Below are 22,047 nucleotides of genomic sequence, written 5' to 3'. Positions count from 1 at the left end.
TCTCTCTTCCAAGCTCTCTAAAAATCAATGGAAACATATCCTCGGGTAAGAATAAAAAAAATAAAAAAAGAAAGAAAAAAAAAGAAATGTCATATCATATGAAAGAGACATCTTGAAAATGCCTAAAGAAAGTTGTCATTATTTTTGTGTGAAGGGATTGTAGTCCGTGTTGATGAAAACACCTTGGCGGCTGTGGCTGTGGCTGTGGCAGCAACAGCAGGATGATGGGGCTGGTACCTTCCCCTGAGCAGCCAAGTCACCTCCTTCAGAGGGAGGCCAGACTGGAACTTAGGCTAAGCTATCAGTAGGACATCCCTTTAGGGCTCCCAGTCTGTGAGAAGGGGCAGGCTGACCCCCCCCCCCCAAGTGCACAAATTTTGTGCACTGGGCCTCTTGTTAGATAATAATAAGTTCCTGTAACATAAGGTTGCTATGAAAATTAAGTGAGACTCACATAAAGCCCATAACCCAGGGCCTAGGAGAGAGGAATCACCTGAGGGTGATGCTGAGTGTGAGGGTGATAATCTGTGATCATGCACATTACAGAAATGAATCATGTCACTCTGACAAATCCACCACTATTTTTTCTAAGAAAATGATATCTATTGGCCAAACCAGTGACTCTTTAGGCTGCAGAGCCAGCTTATCATCCTTCTTGTAAATGAAACAAAAAACAAGAAAACCAAATGAACCGCACGTCGAAAGATTCCTCTTAGGAAGAGAAGGAGAGAGAGGCTGAAGAGGACACACACAAGCTTGGTTGAAAAATAGCAGTAAAGCACCTTGTTTGCTCTTGATTACTCTTAGGATCAGAAATTTCTGAAGTTTTCTGAGCATTTCACAAATAAAGTTTTATCTTTGGAAGACTTCCAAAGTCCAACACAAAAGGAGAATTCACAAGATTTGGCTCATGACCAATTTAAAAGAAGTAGATTCTGGCCACTGATTATTACTGGAGGGGAAAATGAGGTCCTAAGGATGATTGTTCAGCTGGTTATCCTTTATGGCAGGAGGGAGATGAAAAGACCTGAAGAGATACACAGAGGAAAACACTCAGTGTGAATCCTGAAAGGAGATTTTATTTGTGGTACTGAAGAATCATCCCATAACCCAATAAGCAAAACAGCTGATGAGGTGGTAATTGTATCAAATCAACAACTCACAGCTCAACAGATGAAACTCAAATGACACATATTCCTAAGGATATTCAAGGACAAGTAAACCATGTGGTAAAGATTCCAAAGATTTTCTATTCTATTACACCAGAATAGAAAATCTTAACAAACATCGATGCCAAATTTCATGCTAACTTTCAATATAATTTTAGAAATTTCAGAAATAACAGATGGCAGCAACAAATGTATTTGCTTCCAGCGAGTGAAATCCTGCCACTCGGCTGGCTAAGACAGTGACATGGCAGTTTGAAATCTATGTAGACAGGAGTGACTCAGGATGAAAGTGGAACTGATAATTGAGACACAAAGACTTTCCTTCAGAGGGATACCTCAACAGACCCCCCCCTCTTGCCCCCCCGCAATCAGCCCTGCAAAAAGCTTAAAGAAATGTAGAGATGATACAGAACTAGCCTCTTCTATAATACCATGCTCATCAAAGGCTTTTCTTAGAAGGCTACTTCCCACATGCTTGGGAACTAGAGAAAAGTATTTAAAAATCTAACTTTTGTATTCAAAACCTCCATGCTTTCTAGTCTCCATTCCATAGCAAGAAATGCTCAGCAGACATCACCTGTCTCCCGGCCCTGGTCCCTGCTGCAGGAGCCCAGTGGAGGAGTGAGTACCCTGGAACATCATTGTTGCTCAGCTTTGGGAGAGCAGAGTTAGAGTTTGAGATTTAATAGTTTGCTTCCTTGAGCTTTGAAAACATCTACCAAGGACCAATTGAAACTGGAAGCTCTAATGTCAGGAGTCATGACTAATTTAATACAAATCCATCAACAATGCACCATTTCCAATGCATTTATATTAGAATCATTGTCAACATCACAAAAATAAATACATGTTATCTTCCACAAATGCAGCTATGAATATTTGTGGCATGTGATTTATAGAAACAACCAAACAAAGAGCCTTGGGAAATTCAGTTTCAAGCTATGCGGGACATTTTCTAATTACTTTGTAATGTAGAACTACTATTAGAGGTCATATAAATTCAAAAGAGGAATAGAAAACCAACAGCAACAGTAACTTTGTCATTCACGCTGATTCACTGTTGTTTCACTGGTGGCTGTGTGCTGCTAATAGAACACCTCAGGGCTTTCTCTCTAACACTGGAGGACCAACTGCAACAAAGTCACACGAGATGTGTGCACACAGGCACTGGGAAGCCCAAGAGACTTTCCCATCAACCAATGTCATTTGGCAATTTTCTTGTTTCACAAACAGAGGAATCAGCAGCTTAAACATTAAGTTGAGGACTCACCCACATTATCCACATCCCAACGTCCAGAGATAACATTTTTCCAGGTGATGGGCAGGTCCAGGTTCCATGTTCCAGTGAGACATAGAGGGTGTGCAAAAAGAGAGGGGAAAAAGTAGTTTAGAGACAGTTCAACAACTGGTAGAAACTTATCCCCATACTAAACATGATAATAATAGTTGCCCCCTTTTTAGAATTTGCCCCTCTGCCTAGACACCTTGGGTTGAGAAGACAGTTGCTGTAGAAGGTAGATAATTCATGGAGATCCAAAGGAATCTTTCATTAACATTTTCATTTAGCTGTTGCAAATAAGAGGAAACACAGGAAAGCCACATACAGTGCCTTATATCTGTACATTACTAATTTGTTCCATCAAAAGCTACTGTCCAGAGAATTGAAAGCAGGAAGGGTATCAGCAAGATATGTGTTCATAGCAACATCATACACAATAGCCAAAAAGTGGTAGCAACTCAAATATCCATTGATGGATTTTAAAAAATGGTCTATATACACAATGGAATATTATTCAGTCTTAAAAAGGAATGAAGTTCTGACACATGCCACAACATGGAATTTGAATTCTTCCGAGGAAGGACCAAATGAACCTCAAGGACATTATGCTAAATAGACAAATCACAAAAGGATTTGATTCCACTTATATGAGGTATCTAGGTAATTAAATTCCCAGAGATAGAGCAGAGTGGTGGATAGCTAGGAGTTTGGGGGAGAAGGAAATTGGGAGTTGTTATTCAATGGGAAGATAAAGAGAGTTCTGGATGTTGGTTGCATGATGTGAATGTAGATAAAACACTACTGAACTGCACACTTAAAAAATGGTTAAGATGGTAAATTGCATGTGGTTTTACTACAATTAAAAATGAAAAAAATCTATTATCAGAATGGTTCTAGGAACTATCTGGCAACTTGTATAGATCCAGTCTTCAAAGGAAAGAATGAGTGAGAGGGTAAGTCAATACTCAAGATAAAGTGTCAAAGACTTTAATTTGAATAGAAAGCAGCCTAGCAGAAATTCAAGAAGTTTGGTACAAAGAGAGCCGTTGCTTAAAAGGTATTGGAAGAAATGACAGATATGCCTACAAAGACCAAAGATGAGTCAGGCTGTCTACACTTGGTCTATGCCTCAAAGAGTGCAGGGACACTGCCTTCTCCTAAGGCACTTTTCAAGTCCATGGACCCCTTGAAAAGTGCCCGTGCAAGTTCTTCTTATTGTCCATTTGGTATTTTAAAAGTTTATCTACCCTCTCAAGTCCTAATAATGTATGGTAAATTGTCTTCTCATTGTAGATATGCAAAGAATACAGTTAACTATTTTTATTTGCTAAAGATTAGAAAAGGAAATTCATCTGTGAATGTATGAGTCACTATAATGGAAGTAACTTTAAATACCTTGTTTCCGCGAAAATAAGACAGTGTCTTATATTAATATTTTCTCCCAAAGTTGAGCTAGGTCTTATTTTCAGGGGATGTCTTATCTTTCCATGTGTTAGGTCTTATTTTCGGAGGATGTCTTATTTTCGGGGAAACACGATATCTGCTTTCAATCACCTTCTCCTCACTATTTCTCTGACAGGAACTCTATGCACATGGATTGACTGCCCAATGAGGGCAGACAATATACATAGGGGAAGGACTTAGGGAAAAGAAGTGTGGGTTCAGTGATCTTAAGGAACTGGATAACCTTGTGTAAGCCACTAAATATGTTTCCCCGAGAGAAAAGGGAGTGTAACAGATATACTGGTTTTCTCATAGACTTATGTTAAATATCAAATGAAATGACATTTAAAAACAGTGTAAATAGAAAGCAGTGCAAATTCAGGGTGGGCTTTAAAATGTCCCTAATTGTTGTCTGCCTCTGGCAAGAATGCTCAATTAATGTCCAAATAAGATAGGATATGCTGCAGCCGCAAGTTCACTACCACCCTATCTCCTACTACCCCTGCCATTCACCCTATTGACTGACTTAGTCCAACCAAATGAGCGCTCATGTGTCTAAAGTAGGTGGTTCTTTAAAAAAAAAATTATTTATTGTTGAAAGTATTACATATGTCCCCTTTTATCTACATTGACCTCTTCTGCTCCCCTCCATCCTCCCCCCACCCCAGTTCCTTACCACCCCATTGTCTGTGTCCATGGGCCATGCATATATGCATACAAGGTTCTTGGTTAATTACCTCTCATACACCCATCCTCCCCCACCTTCCCTCCCAGATTCCCCCTCTCTGTTCCATGCTTCCATGTCTCTGGATCCACTCTGTTTATCAGTTTATTTTGCTACTTAAATTTCGCATATGAATGAGATCATGTGATACTTGTTCTTAAAGTGCAATCCAGGACCCCAAAACTCTTTTAGGAGACCTGTGAGGTTGAAACATTTCTTAGTTATACTAGCACATTATTTGCTTTTTCACTGTCATTCTCTTATGAGTGTATAGTGGAAGTTTCTAGAAGCTACATGATGTATTATATGATGTCCTACACTCAGTTCCTAATACAGAAGCAGATGTAAGAATCCACTCTTTTCTATGAAAGCAGACATTAAATAGATTTGTGTCATTTTTGTCTTGGAAAACCTCATTTACTTTCATAAAAATATGTTAACATGGAATGGACTTTTATTGTTATTTTTAAGTAAACCAAAATATGCATTAAGAAATTCTCAGTTGTAATTTCTGATGCATTAAATATCAGTAGATATAACACATAAACCAAAGTACTTTGCTGTCATCAATAGTTTTTAAGAATGTATAGAGGTTCCGCAGAAACTGGTTTGGCTCAGGTCCCTGGTTCGATTCTGGTCAAGGGCATGTGCCTTGGTTGCGGGCACATCCCCAGTGGGGGGTGTGCAGGAGGCAGCTGGTCGATGATTCGATGATTCTCTCTCATCGATGTTTCTAACTCTCTATCCCTCTCTCTTCCTCTCTGTACAAAATCAATAAACTATATTTAAAAAAAAAAAAGAATGTATAGAGGTTCCAAGACTGACATGTTTGAGGACTAACATGTGTCCAGAGGGTAAATGACACAAAATGAGGTTGCAGAGGAAGAAGGAGACCAGGAAGCAGGAGCAGACCCCATGGCCATGGGAAGGCTTCTGGTCTTATCTAAGAGCAACATGAGGCTGTTCCCCATGGGCAGGAGGCTGCAGCGACAGTCTCTTTCTCGGTATGTGACAGTTATACAGAATCATTCATTGCCCAGCCTCCCTTTGCACCTTATAATGATTCATTATACAAAAAAATGAACTCATAAATCTCCATCCTAAAGCTCCATCACACTATAATGAATCTCAAGGTTGTTTTCAAAAAGAGTAATTTCTCCTGCATGGACAGATGCAGTGTCTATACTGAGCGTACCTTTAAAGGCCACCTTGATGGCTAATTTGGAAGTGGGAAATGTTTATAGATGAGCTCCTTTTATCTCCCAATACCGGTGCCCACATTCCAGTGAAGCCAGATTAGGGTCTGGGCTCCTGCAGCTCTTACGCTGGGGATGCTGCTGCGTGGGGTGGGAGGAAAGGAAGCTCCTAGTAAAAATGGCCTTTCTAAGCTCAGGGAGGCCCTCCTGCGTGCTGGCAAACCCTCTCGGCTCTCCCTGTGGGTTCTCCTGTACCTCACCCCTCAGAAGCTGTTGCAAACTATTCATTCTCAAGTCCCCTCTGTACTCTCCTCACTCCTAGGAAAAAACAAACAAACAAAAAAAGACAAAAACTCATTTCTCTCTTCACCCAGAAGCTAAAGGAAGGAAGTGATGGAGTTAACATTTATGCACCACGATGATAAAATTTAGGAGTTGTAACTTTATTTTTTTAATTTATCTTTACTGTTGAAAATATCACAGATGTCTCCCCCTTTTCCCCATTTATCCCCTCCACCCTGCCCACCGCCCCCTCCTAGACCTCCACCACACTTTTATATATATATATATATTATTGATTTCAAGAGGAAGGGAGAGGGACAGATAGAAACATCAATGATGAGAGAGTATCATTGACTGGCTGCCTCCTGCACAACCCCTAGTGAAGATCGAGCCCACAACCGAGTATGTGCCCCTGACTGGAATCGAACCTGGGATCTTCCAGTCCTCAGTCCAATGCTCTATCCACTGAACCAAACCAGAAAGGGCTTCACCACACTTTTGACTGTATCTATGGATTATGCATATACATTCTTTGGTTAATCTCTCCCTGTGAGTACCTTCAGTTTCCAAGAATATGTAGTATTGAAAGAGTGATTACGATTTTAATAACAAGAACATGATTGTATGTTAGTAACATCAGTGAGAAAAGACAGGTCTATGACATGTCAAAGCCCAGGAATGTGTGTGAAGAGGAGCTACGGAATTTAGCCAGGGGACAAGGCTAGTCACAGCAAAACCTTTATCAAAGTACATTCTCCAGAGAGAGCAGGACGGAAGGGACTGATAAGGCGTTAGAACCTTCCATCAAGACTGAGAAGATGAAACATCAAGTCCCTGGCTTATCATTTAAAAATGCTACTGACATCTGAGGGAGGGGAAAAATTCACGGAATCAAACTTCTCAGTGTATCTAATTGAAACACTGTACAAAGGTGCTTGTTCTTGTGTGTGTGTTTCTGAGGGGTTGGGACAAGGAGAGGAACTGTGATTGCTCAGAGACAGTCTGTCTTTGGGAGCCAGCTTTGGCTTGGGTGAGTCACTGGCCTGACCTGTGTGCTTTGATCTTGTTATTCCTTAATGTTACCTATTACAGAGACTTGGTAAAGAAGAATGAAGCTTTCTCCAGCCTTCGGATGAGAATGCTTCCTGAATAGAACCCCTCAGCAGGTGGCAGTCCTTTTTCTCCTTTCTTCCCCTTTTCTTCCTATTACAATAGGCCATTCAAAAGCTGCTCAACCTCCTTCAGGTAATTCGGATGTATATATATATATAAAACGAGATTTTGAGAGAGAGAGAGATTTTGAGAGAGAAAGAAAGAGAGAGAGAGAGAGGGAGAGAGAGGAAATGCATTTACAGTGAAGGTGGATTTTGGTAATTCATGAACATATTAAAAGCAGAATCTTCTATCCATTGATGGCTGGGTTGAAACCCCCTCTCTGACATTGGGCCTGGTCACTGGATAGATGTGGCATCTGTAGAACCCCTTGTCTTTAAGGTTTGTCTAGAATCACTGGACTCCTTCCTGTCCCTGGCATCATGCTCTCCCAACAGGGGGCTGTCTCTCTGCACTGGCAGCTGGAAGTCAGCTCATGGTTGGACAAGCCATCTCTCCCCAAGAAGTCACACTCGTACAAACAGGTATACCTCTGTTAAATGTGGACTTTATTCTTCCTATGTCCCCTTGCCTGGAACAAGAGTGCGATTAATCTGTCATTTGTTATTTCTTTATTGGCTTATTAAGAGATAATATCCTACATGCTATTGGCTTGTGAAATTGTAATTCCCGCAGCAAACCTGTGCCAAATAAATTGCTGGCAGAGACAGAACCAGCCTCTGAGTACAACTTTGCTGAAAACCCTTCTGCCTGGGAGGTCCTAGTTCTGTGCCCACTGGTTCTCCTGCCCCTCTGCTCTCACTTCCTCCTTCAAGTGGTTTTCTTTACCTGGGTTTCCTCCCTGGTCTCCTTTCCCCCCACTTTCCATTCTCCCCTCCTCCCCCTGCTACATCTGTGGCTTCTTCTCTTTCTATCCCAGATGTTGTCTCTTGGTAATAGAGTGGGTTCTTAAAGGGGGTTATTGGCATCACAGTCTCCTGGTTGCCTGGCATAGAAATACTATGACACATGCCTTTCCTCACCTCCCTCACTTCAGCTTACACCTTCAGCTCCCACCCAGCCCACCCAAGTGGCTCTGTCTCAAGCCCACTATCCTCTCCCTCTCTTTCTCCCCTTCTCCTTCTCCACTCTCCATCATTCAACATGGGTCTGACCCCCAAAGCCCTACTTTTCCTTCAAGTCCAGGAGAACTCAGGTCAGAACTAACTGTTCCCTCTTTTGTGTTTCCTCAGAACCAAGACGTTCGCTTAAAAATGTGCATAACATGTTTTAGTATGCAGTAATTTCATACATGTAAAAGTGCATGTGTAAACTGGGAAGCAGAGTCATAAATTGAACACTTATAAACCTATCACCTGACAATGAAAATATTGCCAATATTGTTGCACCTGCCATTCAGTTCACTATATAGGTTTTCCTTAAAAGTTTTGCATGGTTTTTAGCCTTATGAAAAAGACATTACATCATTCAATCTTCTGGAACTTTCAGTTTTGATCAGCAGTATTAAGATTCATCCACGTGGTTTCTTTAAAGCTATTGTTGATTCATTTTTGTGGCTGCATTATCTTGCAAACAATATGAAAGGATTTGGGGTTATTAATCCTTTGTACCAAAAATACAATTAATTCAATCAGATTGTTTTCCTACTATTACCAAGTTAGATAGCAAAATTAAGGAAATGGTGACTTTATTTGAGAGAAGATAATAAATTTAGAGCAAGGAATACATTTTGGGAAGTCAGAAAGTCTAATTTATAAGCATAAAAGTATGACTTAGCATAGTCTGTGGACATTAGCGCCCAGAGAAATATGTGGGCAAAATAGATGAGGGCTTTAGGAAGGAAGTACAAAGCACTATAAATTCATCCAAAGATTTGTACCTTAGTCTATCCATGTGGCTTCATTCTAGAGTCTCACAATTATAATAGTTAGTAATAGTTATGAATTTGTTTTTATAAAATAGATTGAATGTATTAATAGTTGTTAGAATAGCCTGGAAACCTAACCATAATTTTTAAACAAATTCTTCCATAGCAAAGAATGCACTTTTGGAAAAATGACTCATCAGTAACATGGGGAATACCTATATTCAGAAAGTAGGTCTCTGCCTTTTATCACTGCAATCTTTTCATCCTTGGGGCAAAAGAACCAGCGGCTGAAGAAAAGAAGTCTTTCCATGCTCTTAAAAACAAAATGCACAGCATTTATTAAATACTCTTTGATCTGCTGCTTATCTTCTGCTTTGAAAAAATAACTCAGGAAAGAAATGCCAAAACCTCCCAAAGTAAGAGATATGTACTAGTAGGTATTCCTTATGGGAGAGATATAAAAAGTTTTTTTTGTTTGTTTTTTTTAAAAAACCAAGGGCCCCAAAAAAGAGGAAGACATGTCAGCATCATTCAATGTGGCCCCAAAAGGGCAGGGGACATGAGACACTACTGCAACCACGCTTCTCCTCCTTGTGGATGCAGCTGGAAAAGAAAGGGCTTCAAACCACTCACAGGTCAACGACCTTGTCTTGCCCACATCTTAGATGCTGACTCTCACCTCATGTGCAAACTGCTACTTTAGTAGGTCAATGCCAAAAAGCAAATTCCTTAATTCAGTATGTCTCTTTGTGAGCAGAGAAGAGTCAACAAAAAGTGGGTAAGAACCACGCCATAAATCATTAGCAAGCAACCTCCTACAAATGCATTCAGCTTGTCTCTGCAACAACAAAACCACCCAACCATCAAGAAGAGGAAGCCTTTGGAACAGAACTCCGTGTTTCCAGCTCTTGTAGAATGCACATGCTCAGGGCCCTCCGACTGTTTGGCGTTAAAGGGATAATCGACGCTTGCTGAAGTTAGAGGAAGAGCTTCAATAGAGATCTTTAAAATGTTACTCTGGTTAACTCAGCCACTTACACGTTTTTGAAAATACATGAACAAATGCACTCTGATTTCTATCCTAGTTTAGAATGCTAAATCAAGGCATAATTATTTGTATCAACTATTTAGCTATAATTATTTGTATTTATTGAACACCTACTATGTGCTACATGTAAAAAGACAGCATTACAAAAATATGGCTCTTGGCTATTAAGAGGTGTTTTTTTTGTTTGTTTTTTGTTTTGTTTTTTTGTAGGGATAGGAGGCTAGGCCCTTGGTCGGCAAACTGCAGCTCGAGAGCCACATGCGGCTCTTTGGCCCCTTGAGTTTGGCTCTTCCACAAAATAGCATGGCCTTGGCAAGTCTATTTTGAAGAAGTGGCGTTAGAAGTCTAAGTATAAAACATTTGGCTCTCAAAAGAAGTTCCAATCATTGTACTGTTGATATTTGGCTCTGTTAACTAATGAGTTTGCCCACCACTGGGCTAGGCAGATGTTCAGAAGCAATGGGCAGAAAAAAAGGAAGAACAGGTGAAATTGACTTCGACTAATTTTCTGGGACCACAATGCAATTTGCTCTATGGAGTCCATGGTGTGCAGCAATCACTTCCATCCACACCCAGCAAAGTGTAAGGCAAAGAAATGATTCTTTCCCTCTTCTTTCTTTGACATTTTTTTTTTTTTCTATTCTCAACTCTTATCCTCAGATTTGCTGAAGTTATATTTTTGGCTTGAGCAATGATTTTATGGGTCAGACACTTTTACCCAAATCAGCTCATTACCAGGCAGTACAGTAACTACATTGCCTTAGAAATGTTCTTTGAAAGCATCATGTAAGTGGCTCACAGTTAAAGCTACATTCCAGCCCTGCCTACTGATCTTGCATCTTGCACTACCAGTGGTTGGCAAACTGATTAGTCAACAGACCCAAATATCAACAGTACAATGATTGAAATTTCTTTTGAGGGCCACATTTTTTGTTTTTAAAGTTTTTTTTTAAATATATTTTATTGATTTTGTACAGAGAGGAAGGGAGAGAGAGAGTTAGAAACATTGATGAGAGAGAGTCATCAATCAGCTGCCTCTTGCACACCCCCTACTGGAGATATGCCCACAACCAAGGCACATGCCCTTGACCGGAATCGAACCCGGGACTTTTCAGTCCCCAAGCCGACGCTCTATCCATTGAGCCAAACCGGTTTCAGCTTGAGGGCCACATTTTTTAAACTTAAACTTCTTTTAACACCACTTCTTCAAAATAGACTCGCCCAGGTCGTGGTATTTTGTGGAAGCGGGGCCAAAGAGCTGCATATGGCTTGGGAGCCAGTTTGCCGACCATAGGACTAGGCTAATAGCTAGTCAGATATAACAGGCAACTCCCTTTCCTTGTGCCAAGTGGAGGTCAGGAGAAAGTGCTATGCTTTAGCCAGCATCTATCATTTCAATAGATTTTAATGGGAACCACATAGATAAATTATTTTACTAGGTTTGATAAAGATTACCCAGAATATCTTTAAACCACCCAAATCTATGCAGAAAGGTGAAAGGAGACAAAAGCAAAATGAAATTCCAGTTAACATGGTTAAACAGTGAAAGTGTTAAACTAATTTAGAAAAATAATAAACTGTCATCAGGTTAATGTGATCGATTATCTAGAGAACAGAACTATATGAGCTGTGCTACTTATCATCATCATTATGTTACTGTTGTTATTATTTAGTACTTTTATAACACACCCTGTGCAAAGTTATATTTTTATTTTCTTATGGCAAAATTATGTTTCAATAACACTGACCTATAAAAACTATCATGAAGTTTATACTGTAGTAGGTTTAAAGTTTTTTTTCTTTCATTTATGATGATGCTTTAGGATTGTGGCTTTGAAAGCTGAAGCAGCTGTAACTCTATTATAAAGACAAATAAACTGTCATCCAGGGAAATTAAGTGGTGATGAACCCACAATCTGTAAAATTACATCTCTGCTTCTTTTTTTCTGAAACACTCTTTAGATATCTTCTAACCATTTCATAGGGGGAAAAAAGCTACACTGAAGACAAAGTACTACCTGAAGTAAGCTGAAAAGCAAGCCTATATTAAAAATATGAGACATAAAACAAAACACTCAGTGAAAAAGGTTTGACAACTGGGTTACATGTACACTTAAGCAGCATTACTCATTGTTGCATTACCTAATTCATTTTGAACTTCAATATATTTTTTTAAAGGAACCAAGTAGCTAAGAATAGCATAAATTGCTCATCCTTTAGAGGTAAAATGTAGATGATGTTGTAACATGATAATCTTCCCCAGACTTCATAAATTTTGTGAAAGTATCTAAGTGATCCAGCCTCTTAAGAATAAGATCTCTACATTTTTAGCTTTTATTATTCCAATATCAACCACAAAGAGAAAAAATAAGGAGTCTCCTAGGAAAGAACCCAGGTCAAGGGAGAAGAGAATCAAGGGACGTTTGGTCCAATGTCAGTGTGGGATGCTGTGCTAGGTGCCAAAGCTTCCTGCCTACCCATCTAACTGCCCAACCTCTTATGCCATCAAACTTTCTCCACCCACTGCTAGAGTAATCTTTCCACATCTAACCTCTTGTGTTACTCTTCTGCATGCAATCCTTTCATGGTTCCCTTTTATATATTTATAAATTCCAAACTTTTCTAAATTTACAAGTTGGATAAAATGCTCAAGCATTTATAAATCACCAGGCATTATATATGAAAACCTGGAAACCATAACAGACTGGAGTGACACTTGGCTTGGACCACAGTGGCATTCATTGGTGCTTGTGAATCTGAGTATGGTTAGAATCTGAGTATGGTTAGGATCTTTGCTGAAAGTCAAAGAAGTGCAGTTGTATTACAGGTACTAAGCTCTTTGGCCTGGGAAACATGGGTTATCCTTGTAAAGACTATAAATTAAAGTGCTCTTTAAAAAAACAAACAAACAAAAACTATAAAAAACACAACACAACAGATCTGTCCATTTGGGGGGAAAAAGTAGTATAGCAGTTTTACATAATTATCTTGGTAATTAAGTGATCAATGTAGACCCGGCAAGATTAAGCAATTTGCCACAGATTATTTTAGTGCAGACAGAAATAGATGTCTGAGATGCTCATTATTTTTCCAATATGAAAGATGCAGTTACAGAGGGGGGAAGACCAACAAAATAATAATTTCTATTCCATTTTGAAAGGCAGAAACATTTTGCAGTAGGGTTATCAGGTCTGTCTTTCTAATTGCATTTTGATTTGGATATTATTTTAAAAATGTGAAAAGTGGCAAAAAGAAAGTTACATTCAAGTATATTCAGGATTAAAGTTTATTTTTTAATAAAAAAAGATAAATGTAGTCAGGACAGAAAGTTTGAAACATAAAGATCGAAAAAGTAGAAGTTGACTTGCTAAATATGAACTTCACACTGAATTAAATGTTAATAAAGTATACCTCACATATCAAACAAATGGGTACACTTGTTCGAGCACTATGTGCCAGTAAGTTTATAAGTGTTATTTCTAGTTCTCACAACTCTGTAAGGGAGATATTACTAAACTAATTTTGAAGAAAAAGAAACTAAGACTCAGGAAACCGGGTGATTTGTCCCCAGATATTCAACTAGAACCTACTGGGTGCTGCTTAGGTGAGTGTGTGGCTTATGTTCTATTTGTTAAATCCTTATCTCAAGGTGTGTTTCCAAGGGACTCCAGACTAACACCTATTATGCAGATGGGTGATATGTGTGTTTGGATGGGGGGACAGCAGCTTAGTTCCTAAGAGAGTAGAAGGTAGTGAAGGTAGAACATTTTCCAAAAGTGATATATCATTTAAATAATATTTAAAGAGCCATATTGAAAGTCATCCTTAAACCATGATGAAAGTATGTTTGAGGAATTGGCATGAAAGTACAACACTACAAAGCAGAGGGAAAACAGACAACGGCGGCACCTTTTAAATGTCCCCATGCCAGCATGTGTGTGTCCTGCACATAATAGCTAGGCTATCTGGCTCATTTTATATTTTATCATCATGTTGATTCTGCTTTGTAGGACTTGCAGGGTATATATTTTTAAATATTCTCAGTTTGAACAGATACTTTCTTATTCACAAAGCAAACTGAAAAGGGCATCCAACATTAAAAACAACAACAACAACTATTTCAGGTGGAATGCAAGTGTATCTTAATCAGTTTTAAATCATCAGACTTCTCTAGCTTGTCCAAATAATCTTTGCCCTCCAAGGACTTCTGCTTTGATGATTTAGCTATGCAGAATTTTGAGGCTGTTGGGGAAAAAAGATAAATTTTCTATTTAAAGGTGAAGCTGAGTCTTTAATGAAACATTTGATTGTATTTGAATTAGTTCTGGTGAATCTTTCATGCAGCACATTAACATTGCAGGGGTTACAAAGAAGGAGAGGCATGGTGCTGATCTTTTAAAACTCTTAGGCTAATAGTGAAAACATCATGAGTGTGTTACTTTATGATGTCATTTAGTGTTTCTTCATCTTCTGTGTGATGTAGAAAGTACTGTTGTTTCTATTTGTCCATGAAGAAGCTGTGGCTGACAGTGGCTAAGTAAGCTGTCAGATAAACTGGGTTTGGCAAGGGGTCCTGACAGCAATCACACATGTGTGGCCAGATGTTTTCACAGAGTAGATGACCAACATCTTTCCAGTTTTAGAGATATTTACGTCAATTTTATAAATACCATGTGTTAAAATCTAGAAAACATGGACATGGCAGATCTTGATCAATTAGATCCATGCAATTTCTCATATTCCAGAAAAAAGGTTTGAGTATATGAACATTATAACAAAGTACCTTATTCTTAACTCTTCCCATTTTTAGTACATGGCCATCCCCTGTTTTGTTTCTGACTTGTTCAATCCTCATATGCAATGGGCTGTTTGTAACTATTTGATGAGGATGGGTTTGTCCTCTCATGTTTTATGACTGTTTGGAAGCATTTCCGTTCCTGGAATATGAAGCTGGCAAGCTCCTTATAACAATTTGTTTCTCCACCTGTCCCCAAATATATCACGTATACACGAGGAATGGCTTAATCTTTTCATTCTTCTAGATCAAAAACATTTGAACAACTACCCATGCTAATAAACACATGCATGATTGCATTTTGTAAATCACAGAGCTCTTAGAGGAGTCGGATGAAACGCTTCCTAAAAGAGATTCTAGATCAAACGAATATATCAGCTCCAAACCACTAATTCTCGTACATATTTCTGAATGCATATAGCATGTAATGGGCATCTTGCCCAGCATATCTCTTTTTTCTTTCAGCTCAGTCACTATCAGCTTGGCTCTCCACATGCTAGTCTGCTTTTGAAAGCTCTGTCCAGCTCACATGACTATACGCTCATTTCTACAATAAAGAATGTTAATAATTATACAGATTCTTTCAGCTACCAAAGCTTCAATTATTCATGTAATTAGACCAAAATGAGGTAGAGGTGGTTTGTAAAAGTTCCTAGATAATTGCTTCTTTTCCACTTTGCCTGTAAAGATGCAATCAAGGGCTGGCAACTCTCTCATGTTGACATGACTTGGGTTGTAAGATTTTTCTCCTTCTGTCATCACCCTTCTCAGGCAGCCCTACACAATCCTTCACTCAGTGAAGAGTTATTGAGCTCCCACTCCAGGCACCACTTATTTGAGACTACAAAAATGAGTAACTTATCAATCAATAGAATAAAAATAAAGACAAGGTACATGCCCTGTGAGAGCAGAAAGCAGAGATGTGGAAGGAAAGAAGAAGGTCAGAGACCTTCTAAGGATTACCCAGAAAAGCTTCCTAAGGCCTTTGAGAAACTAGTAGAATTTCAAGATGAAGTTAGGATGAATATGGGCAATTCTGGCGAAGGAATGGATGAGCAGAGAACATAGAAATAAAATCTAAGGCATGCCTCACAAATGCTGACAGGTGCAGTGCTTTTCCTGTTGGAGCCAGTGGGAGACAACCCTGAAGGTAAAGATAGAGGGTAGGGTTTTAAATATAAATCTAAAGGACTTAGACCTTACCCTTTAGGAAATGGGAGAGATTTGAGGTTTCGGGCCAGGAGTGATATAATCGGAGCCGTTCCATAAAACGATTGAACTGGGTGCAGAAGTGAGGGAAAGAGATGGGATGAGAGTGGGCTAGGGTGATTACTACATGGTCTGAGAAGAGTGGGACAGAGCCTGGGGTAGGACTGGTAGCAATGAGATAGAAAGGAAGTGACAATGGGAATCAACACAACTTGACCTCTGACACTTCTGCGGTGTGTGACTGCAGGAGAGCAATGTGAGAAGATGATATAAAAAATGGAGACCAGGGTTTCCACCGGAACATGCTATATTGGGTAAGGGAAGAGAGCAGGAAATTGATGAAAGACATTAGTAGACATACTCAGTCTGAGGTGACTGGGACAACTGGGTAAAAATACCTACTTGGCAGTTGGAAATGTGAGGCTAGATTTCTAATGGAGGCTGACGATGAAGATGGCATAATAATTCATCCAGGCAACCTACCCTCCTGATTCTACAAAACCAGAGGCTTGTTTCCCATGTTATTGACTTCTCCTCAGGGAGCCTTCTTATCCCTGTTTTACTGATGGGGACCCTGTGGCTCTGAGCCATTACCTAACGTGCTGGAGTCAGCAGTGAGATGGCTGAGTTCTGACTTATGTCCTTGTTTTTTCCACTACTCTAAGATAAGATAGCTCTCTCCTTCCTCTTAGTTCAGAGTCTCGATGTTAAGTATTACCATGCATTTCTTTACCCACTCATCTCTTTCTCCTGTTCTAATCTCCACTCATTCTGCTTGATTGAAGTATTTTCTAATCGGCCCCAATGACACTCAGTGTCATTCCATGTCTCATCATTACTTTTAACCTAGCTAGCTGCTCCCTCTTTCATTACAGAGGATTTGAGGGCAGTGTACTTTTAGCTCCCAGAATGTCTATGGTCCCACCAGGAGCTGATCCCTTGTATTAGCTTTGGGCTGTGTGTCCCACAGCACTTCAGATCACATGCTGGACATCTATTGATCCATCAAGCCTGCTGTTTATACAGGTCATTTCATCATGACACCAAATGCTCCCAGACAAAAGCCACATGTGCTCAACTAGCATGAAAACAAAATAGAGCATTTTCTTCTCAGCAATTCGGTGGTTACTTTGATTCCTAACCTTGCAGTTTGATCGATTCTCTGGCAGTACGACACATCATAAACTTTCTACCAGCTATTTATATTTCTCCATCTTTACTGAGAAGAGCATGGCTCCACAGCTTTTAGAATGCCTAGCCTCTTCAGCAGCTCTCCACGGAAAGTCCTCTTTTCTAATTAATCATGCATCTTGCTATTCTGGGTGAACCGGCTCTCAATCGGCACATTCTATGTTCCCTGTGCTAGGTCTCACACTTCCCCTTCCAGCGCCTCTGATAACTGAATCACAAGTGAAGCCTCACAGAGCAGCAGGTGAAAGTTATCATTCTCCTTACCGATGAGGAAGTGGCCCTGAGTGAACCGTGACTCATCAGGCTCCCTGGAGCTTTTTAGTGAACTATTCACAGCCAACCGCCCTGACTTAAGCTTCTGATTAATCATCTCCTTGCCATCCAAACCTCTGAACCCATCCATAGTGAAGTCTCCCTCGATGCTGCCACTCAAAGTGTGGGATCACTTGGCTGAGATCTCTTAAGGTTCTCGTGTTTCTGTACATTAGCATCAAAACCATGTTTTCATTTTGGCTCGCCAACTAGAATGGGTGGGCAGAGGCCATGCCATGTCCCTCCTGGGTCCCTAACACTTGAATAATGATTTATATAAAATGCATAGAATACTTGTGAAAGTAGTGACCTGTTTCTAGATATATTTAATCAGAGGCTGTTATAGAGGGACTTCAACCATGCAACTGTCCTTCTGTTATTTCTAAATTTCCCAATCGCCTAAGTATATTATTATTTAAAGTGATTTCACCAACCCCAAATAGTTTAAAAATATACGTAACTACACAGTGCACATTACTCCTCAAAATGACCATTATAGTTAATTTACTATTCTGATTTAAATAATGATTATCCTGGGAATTATTAAATGCCTTTTCAGGCCTATGTTTTTAATTATAAGCCCCAGCCTATACATGTTTGTTGAACGCCTTCTCTAGACTAGACCCTGGAGATAAGAGGGTGAGAAAGCCTGCTCTCCATGACTTAATTCTAGTAGAGATATCTCCTATGACTTAAATATCTACTAAGAGATTGAGAGATAATAATCTCTATACCTCTGCTTCTCAGAGCAGAGAATGCTTTCCTGAAGTCACTATGTAGTCTAAGAAGCCTATTTGGAAACTAATGTTACAGGAGAGGATCTTTAACCCCTTGGTGACACTTGAGTCTGAATGGGAGTTGATCCAGCTGGGAAATGCCTATGGCAGACAAGGAAAGGGGGAAAGGCCTGAAAGGCCATTTCAAAACCAACCTGAACTTGACTCCTTTCCTGCTGTAAATTAAATGTGCATATATAAGTAAAGACCCTCTCTTCTCCTCCTTCCCCCCTCCTCCCTTCCTTCATATGCCACATAATTCCATCCTGGGAAGGGCAAACCTTACAGGGCGCTTCAGGAACTGCCATCAGGAGAAATGCAATATAGGAGCCACCACCACCCAGACCTCGCTCTACCAGATTCGTCTGTTTCTCATCAAATGGAATTTAGAGTTCAATCAGAATTAGACTCAGGATGTACAGTCCTTTCTACTTTCATTCATTTCATGGACTCCAGCCCTCTCCTGGCTCAGTCTTCGTCCAATGCACTTCACTTCGGAGGGCGTGAGGAGTTGTGGAGAGCCTGGGGTGGGGGTGGTGAGGGCCCTAAAGCCTGGTCCTCTAGGGAGAGCGGCACCCAGGGCCGGAGCTGGGCCTCCGGAGTGTGTCAGCCCAACTCCGTCTTGGGATTATCGGTGCCCACAGCCTCCCTGTCTTCACTGCGCCACCCGGATGCGGGTGCGTTTTCCTGGCTCGCCTTTTGGACACGCCCCTCGGTCCTCCGCAGAGGATCCAGGCACCAGCACCCCGGGCTTTGCTCCCGCAGAGGCTCCACTTCTGCACAGCGAAAAGCGAAAGCTGCTGCGGGCGGGCGAGGGACGCGCCGCGTGGCCGCTGCTCCGAATCCGCAGCCGCCGGGGGGCTGTCACCACCCACGCGGTGCGGACCCGGATCCCAACTTCCAGGGAACTCGGCGCCGGCGAGCCTGCAGCAGCCCGGACGCGCCCTCCCACGCAGGCCCAGGGCCCTGCGGCCCCCACGGCTCGGGGGCGAATTCCCGCAGCTGGTCCCCAACCACCCCACCTCCCGGGAGACATCTGACCCCGGCTACTCGGCCCGAGAAAGACGCGCTAAGGGTAGTTGGATGCTTAGCGGCTCCAACTCGGATTTAGGAGTGTCAGGGCGCTCTCCCGGGAGCCAGAGCCGCCTCCGCAGCCTCCGCCGCAGGTCCCGCCCGCCGCGCTGCGGGAGGGGACGTGCCCGGCGAGGGGCGCTCTCCGGGATTCTCAGGAGCGCCCCGAAGCCCCACCCGCACCCTCTGGCCAGATGACTTTACCCTGGGACACCCTTGGGTGGAGGCCTGTAGCTGGAGAGGAGGGAGAGGAGCCAGAGGCGCTGAGTTGCTGGGATGCAGCTGCGCGCCCCTCGCGGGGAGATGGGGCTGGGGACCCTTGGGCTCGGCCCGGCTTGGGGAGCGGGATGCTGCGCCTCTGCCTCGCGGAGGACCACACACACACACACACACACACACACACACACACACACACACACAGAGTCTGCTGCCAGTACCACCTTCCCTCCACCCCCGCCCCCCACGCCCGGAGCCGGACGCGGAGGTCAGAGAGCCACTGCTCACTTTAAGACCGGAGCCCAAACGCCCAGACAGACGGAGGAGGGGGTGGGGGGTGGGGGTGAGGCTCTCTCCTCTGTTCGAGGCTCCCCCATCCCGGGAGGCCTCCCAGTTTTCCAGAGCGAGCAGTGTTCGGCTGCTGAGATTCCGCTCCTTGGACCAGGGGTTCAAACTGCAGAGGGCCAGGACCGCTGGAGGAGCATAGACAGCGAGCCCGCGCTCCCCTCCGCTCTCAGCCGGAGAACTAGCAGCACCACCGCCTCCGGCACAACCGGGCGGCCGGGGTGGGAGCCGGACTCGGCGCCCCAGCTCTGCCGGGGGCAGGGAGGGGGTGACAGCAGCCGCCACTGCGCGCGCCGGCAAAGGCACGGAGTCTCCGGGTCCGCTGAGCGGCGGGCGCCGAGGGCGGGGTGGGGGTGGGAGCGGAGGGGAGGAGGAGTGGAGCGGGATGACGTCCTCCGGCGCCCGGGGATCGCAGGGACCGAAGATTCGTGCGCCCGCCGGCTGGGCGCGCTCACTTGGGGGTTGGCAGAGGCGCCGCGCCCGGCTCCCCCGGCGACTCCCCGGAACCACCGCGCGCACCGGGCGATCCCTCCCGCCTAAACCAGGGGCAAGCGGCCACCTTAAAGCTCCTGCTGCTGGTCTCTCGCCTCAGGGTGCCCTCCCAGGGTGCGATTCCTCGCCTTTTCCCTAATCGACCTCGAAGCAAGGGCAGGCGCCCGCGCCCCGGCCCCTGCCCATCGGGGCGAGCCGGCGTCCCGGCCAGCGCCGGGCTGCGAAGAGAGTGGGGCGAGGGGGGTGCGTTGGACAGGAAAGGTGCTCACCTGAGTCTCCCGAGCCTTCCTCCCTAGTCTTCGCAGCCCCCAGGTACTATCTTCCTCGAAGAAAAAAAGTAGCGCAAGGGCAGCGAGAGGCAGGGCTGCTCACAGGTACCTGCGCAGCGGCTTCCCTCTTCCGAGTCTCCCGAGTCCAGTCTCGGGCTCGGCAGCGGGAAAGGGCTCTGGGAGGCTGAAAAGGGGCCGCCAGACCCGGGATCCTCCCGTAGCGATGTCCCCGGCACCTCCAAGTTGCCACCTGCAGCGCGCCCGGTGCCTGTGACAGCCGCGCCGCTCCGCGGGGCCGGCCCGCCTCCCCGCCCGCCCCGCCCGCCCGTTGGCTGCGCCCGGCGCCCGGCCCGCCCTGCTCCCGCCTCCGAGCCCGCAGCTCGCCCAGTGCGGGTGCCCTCACAGGCCTCTCTGGGCTTTATAGCAGCGGATTTGGGGGAGCTGCTCAGGCTTTTGCAAGCAGAGGAGGAGGAATCACACACACACACACACACACACACACACACACACACACACACACTTTTGTGTTGTAGGTGAGGGATTGGAGGAAAGAGCAAGGCTATAAGAAATGCTCTTCCTGTGCCTCTAGGGTACCCGGTAACTTGGTTTCTTTCACTGGTATTACATTTGTGGTCTCTGAAAAGGAGTTAACCTCACAGCGCCAAACAGTGCAGACCTGTGAGTCGGAAAGTGGCTTGGGGTTAGTTCTCATAAAAGTGCACAGGAAGCACTGACATATGAAGGTAAGTCCAGGAGTCTCTGTCTTTTCTCACTTACCCTGCACCACTGCGATGGATGGAGGATCCTCCGGTCCCAGCACCCGAAAAGCCACTCCCACCTCCACTGGTGTCCTTCGTGTGGGTAAGTGCTTGCTTGATTCTGAGGCTGCATGGTCCAGGCCAGGAGGACGTATGCTGATGCTTGTAAAAGTCGTGTTTTGCACAACTCCTGGCCTATGAAGTGAACATTATCTTTCCTTCTCTTCCAACTCTCACCCCAAAGACTGGGACAGGAGTTCACTGCCCAGCCTCCCTGGGCATACAAGTACATTCTCCTCTCTGCCTGTGAAAACATTCGTAAGCCATGCTTTCTGGAAAACGGATTTGGTAAAATCTTTCGGAGGAGAAAAACTAAATATATGAAAAGTACCAGTCCGGAAAGCCATCCAATCAACCAGAAACGGCTCACTCTTGGGTGCATCTATACGAGAGAGGTACATTGCCAAGTAAACCCATTAGGTTAATAACATT

The 22,047-nt window shown here is 43.3% G+C and overlaps 1 long non-coding RNA gene across 1 annotated transcript; it reads right to left on the bottom strand.

Annotated features, from left to right (window-relative positions):
* Positions 1-1,530: 1,530 nt before the first annotated feature.
* Positions 1,531-21,109, bottom strand: LOC123651569. Its single transcript, XR_006740362.1, has 2 exons — positions 20,798-21,109; positions 1,531-2,386 (listed from the first exon to the last, which is right to left on the bottom strand). It is a non-coding gene; the product is annotated as an uncharacterized LOC123651569 (long non-coding RNA).
* Positions 21,110-22,047: the final 938 nt, after the last annotated feature.

The sequence above is a fragment of the Pipistrellus kuhlii genome, unplaced genomic scaffold, assembly GCF_014108245.1.
Source record: "Pipistrellus kuhlii isolate mPipKuh1 unplaced genomic scaffold, mPipKuh1.p scaffold_m20_p_6, whole genome shotgun sequence".
NCBI lineage: Eukaryota > Metazoa > Chordata > Mammalia > Chiroptera > Vespertilionidae > Pipistrellus > Pipistrellus kuhlii.
This window is presented reverse-complemented; position numbering and strand designations above follow the sequence as displayed.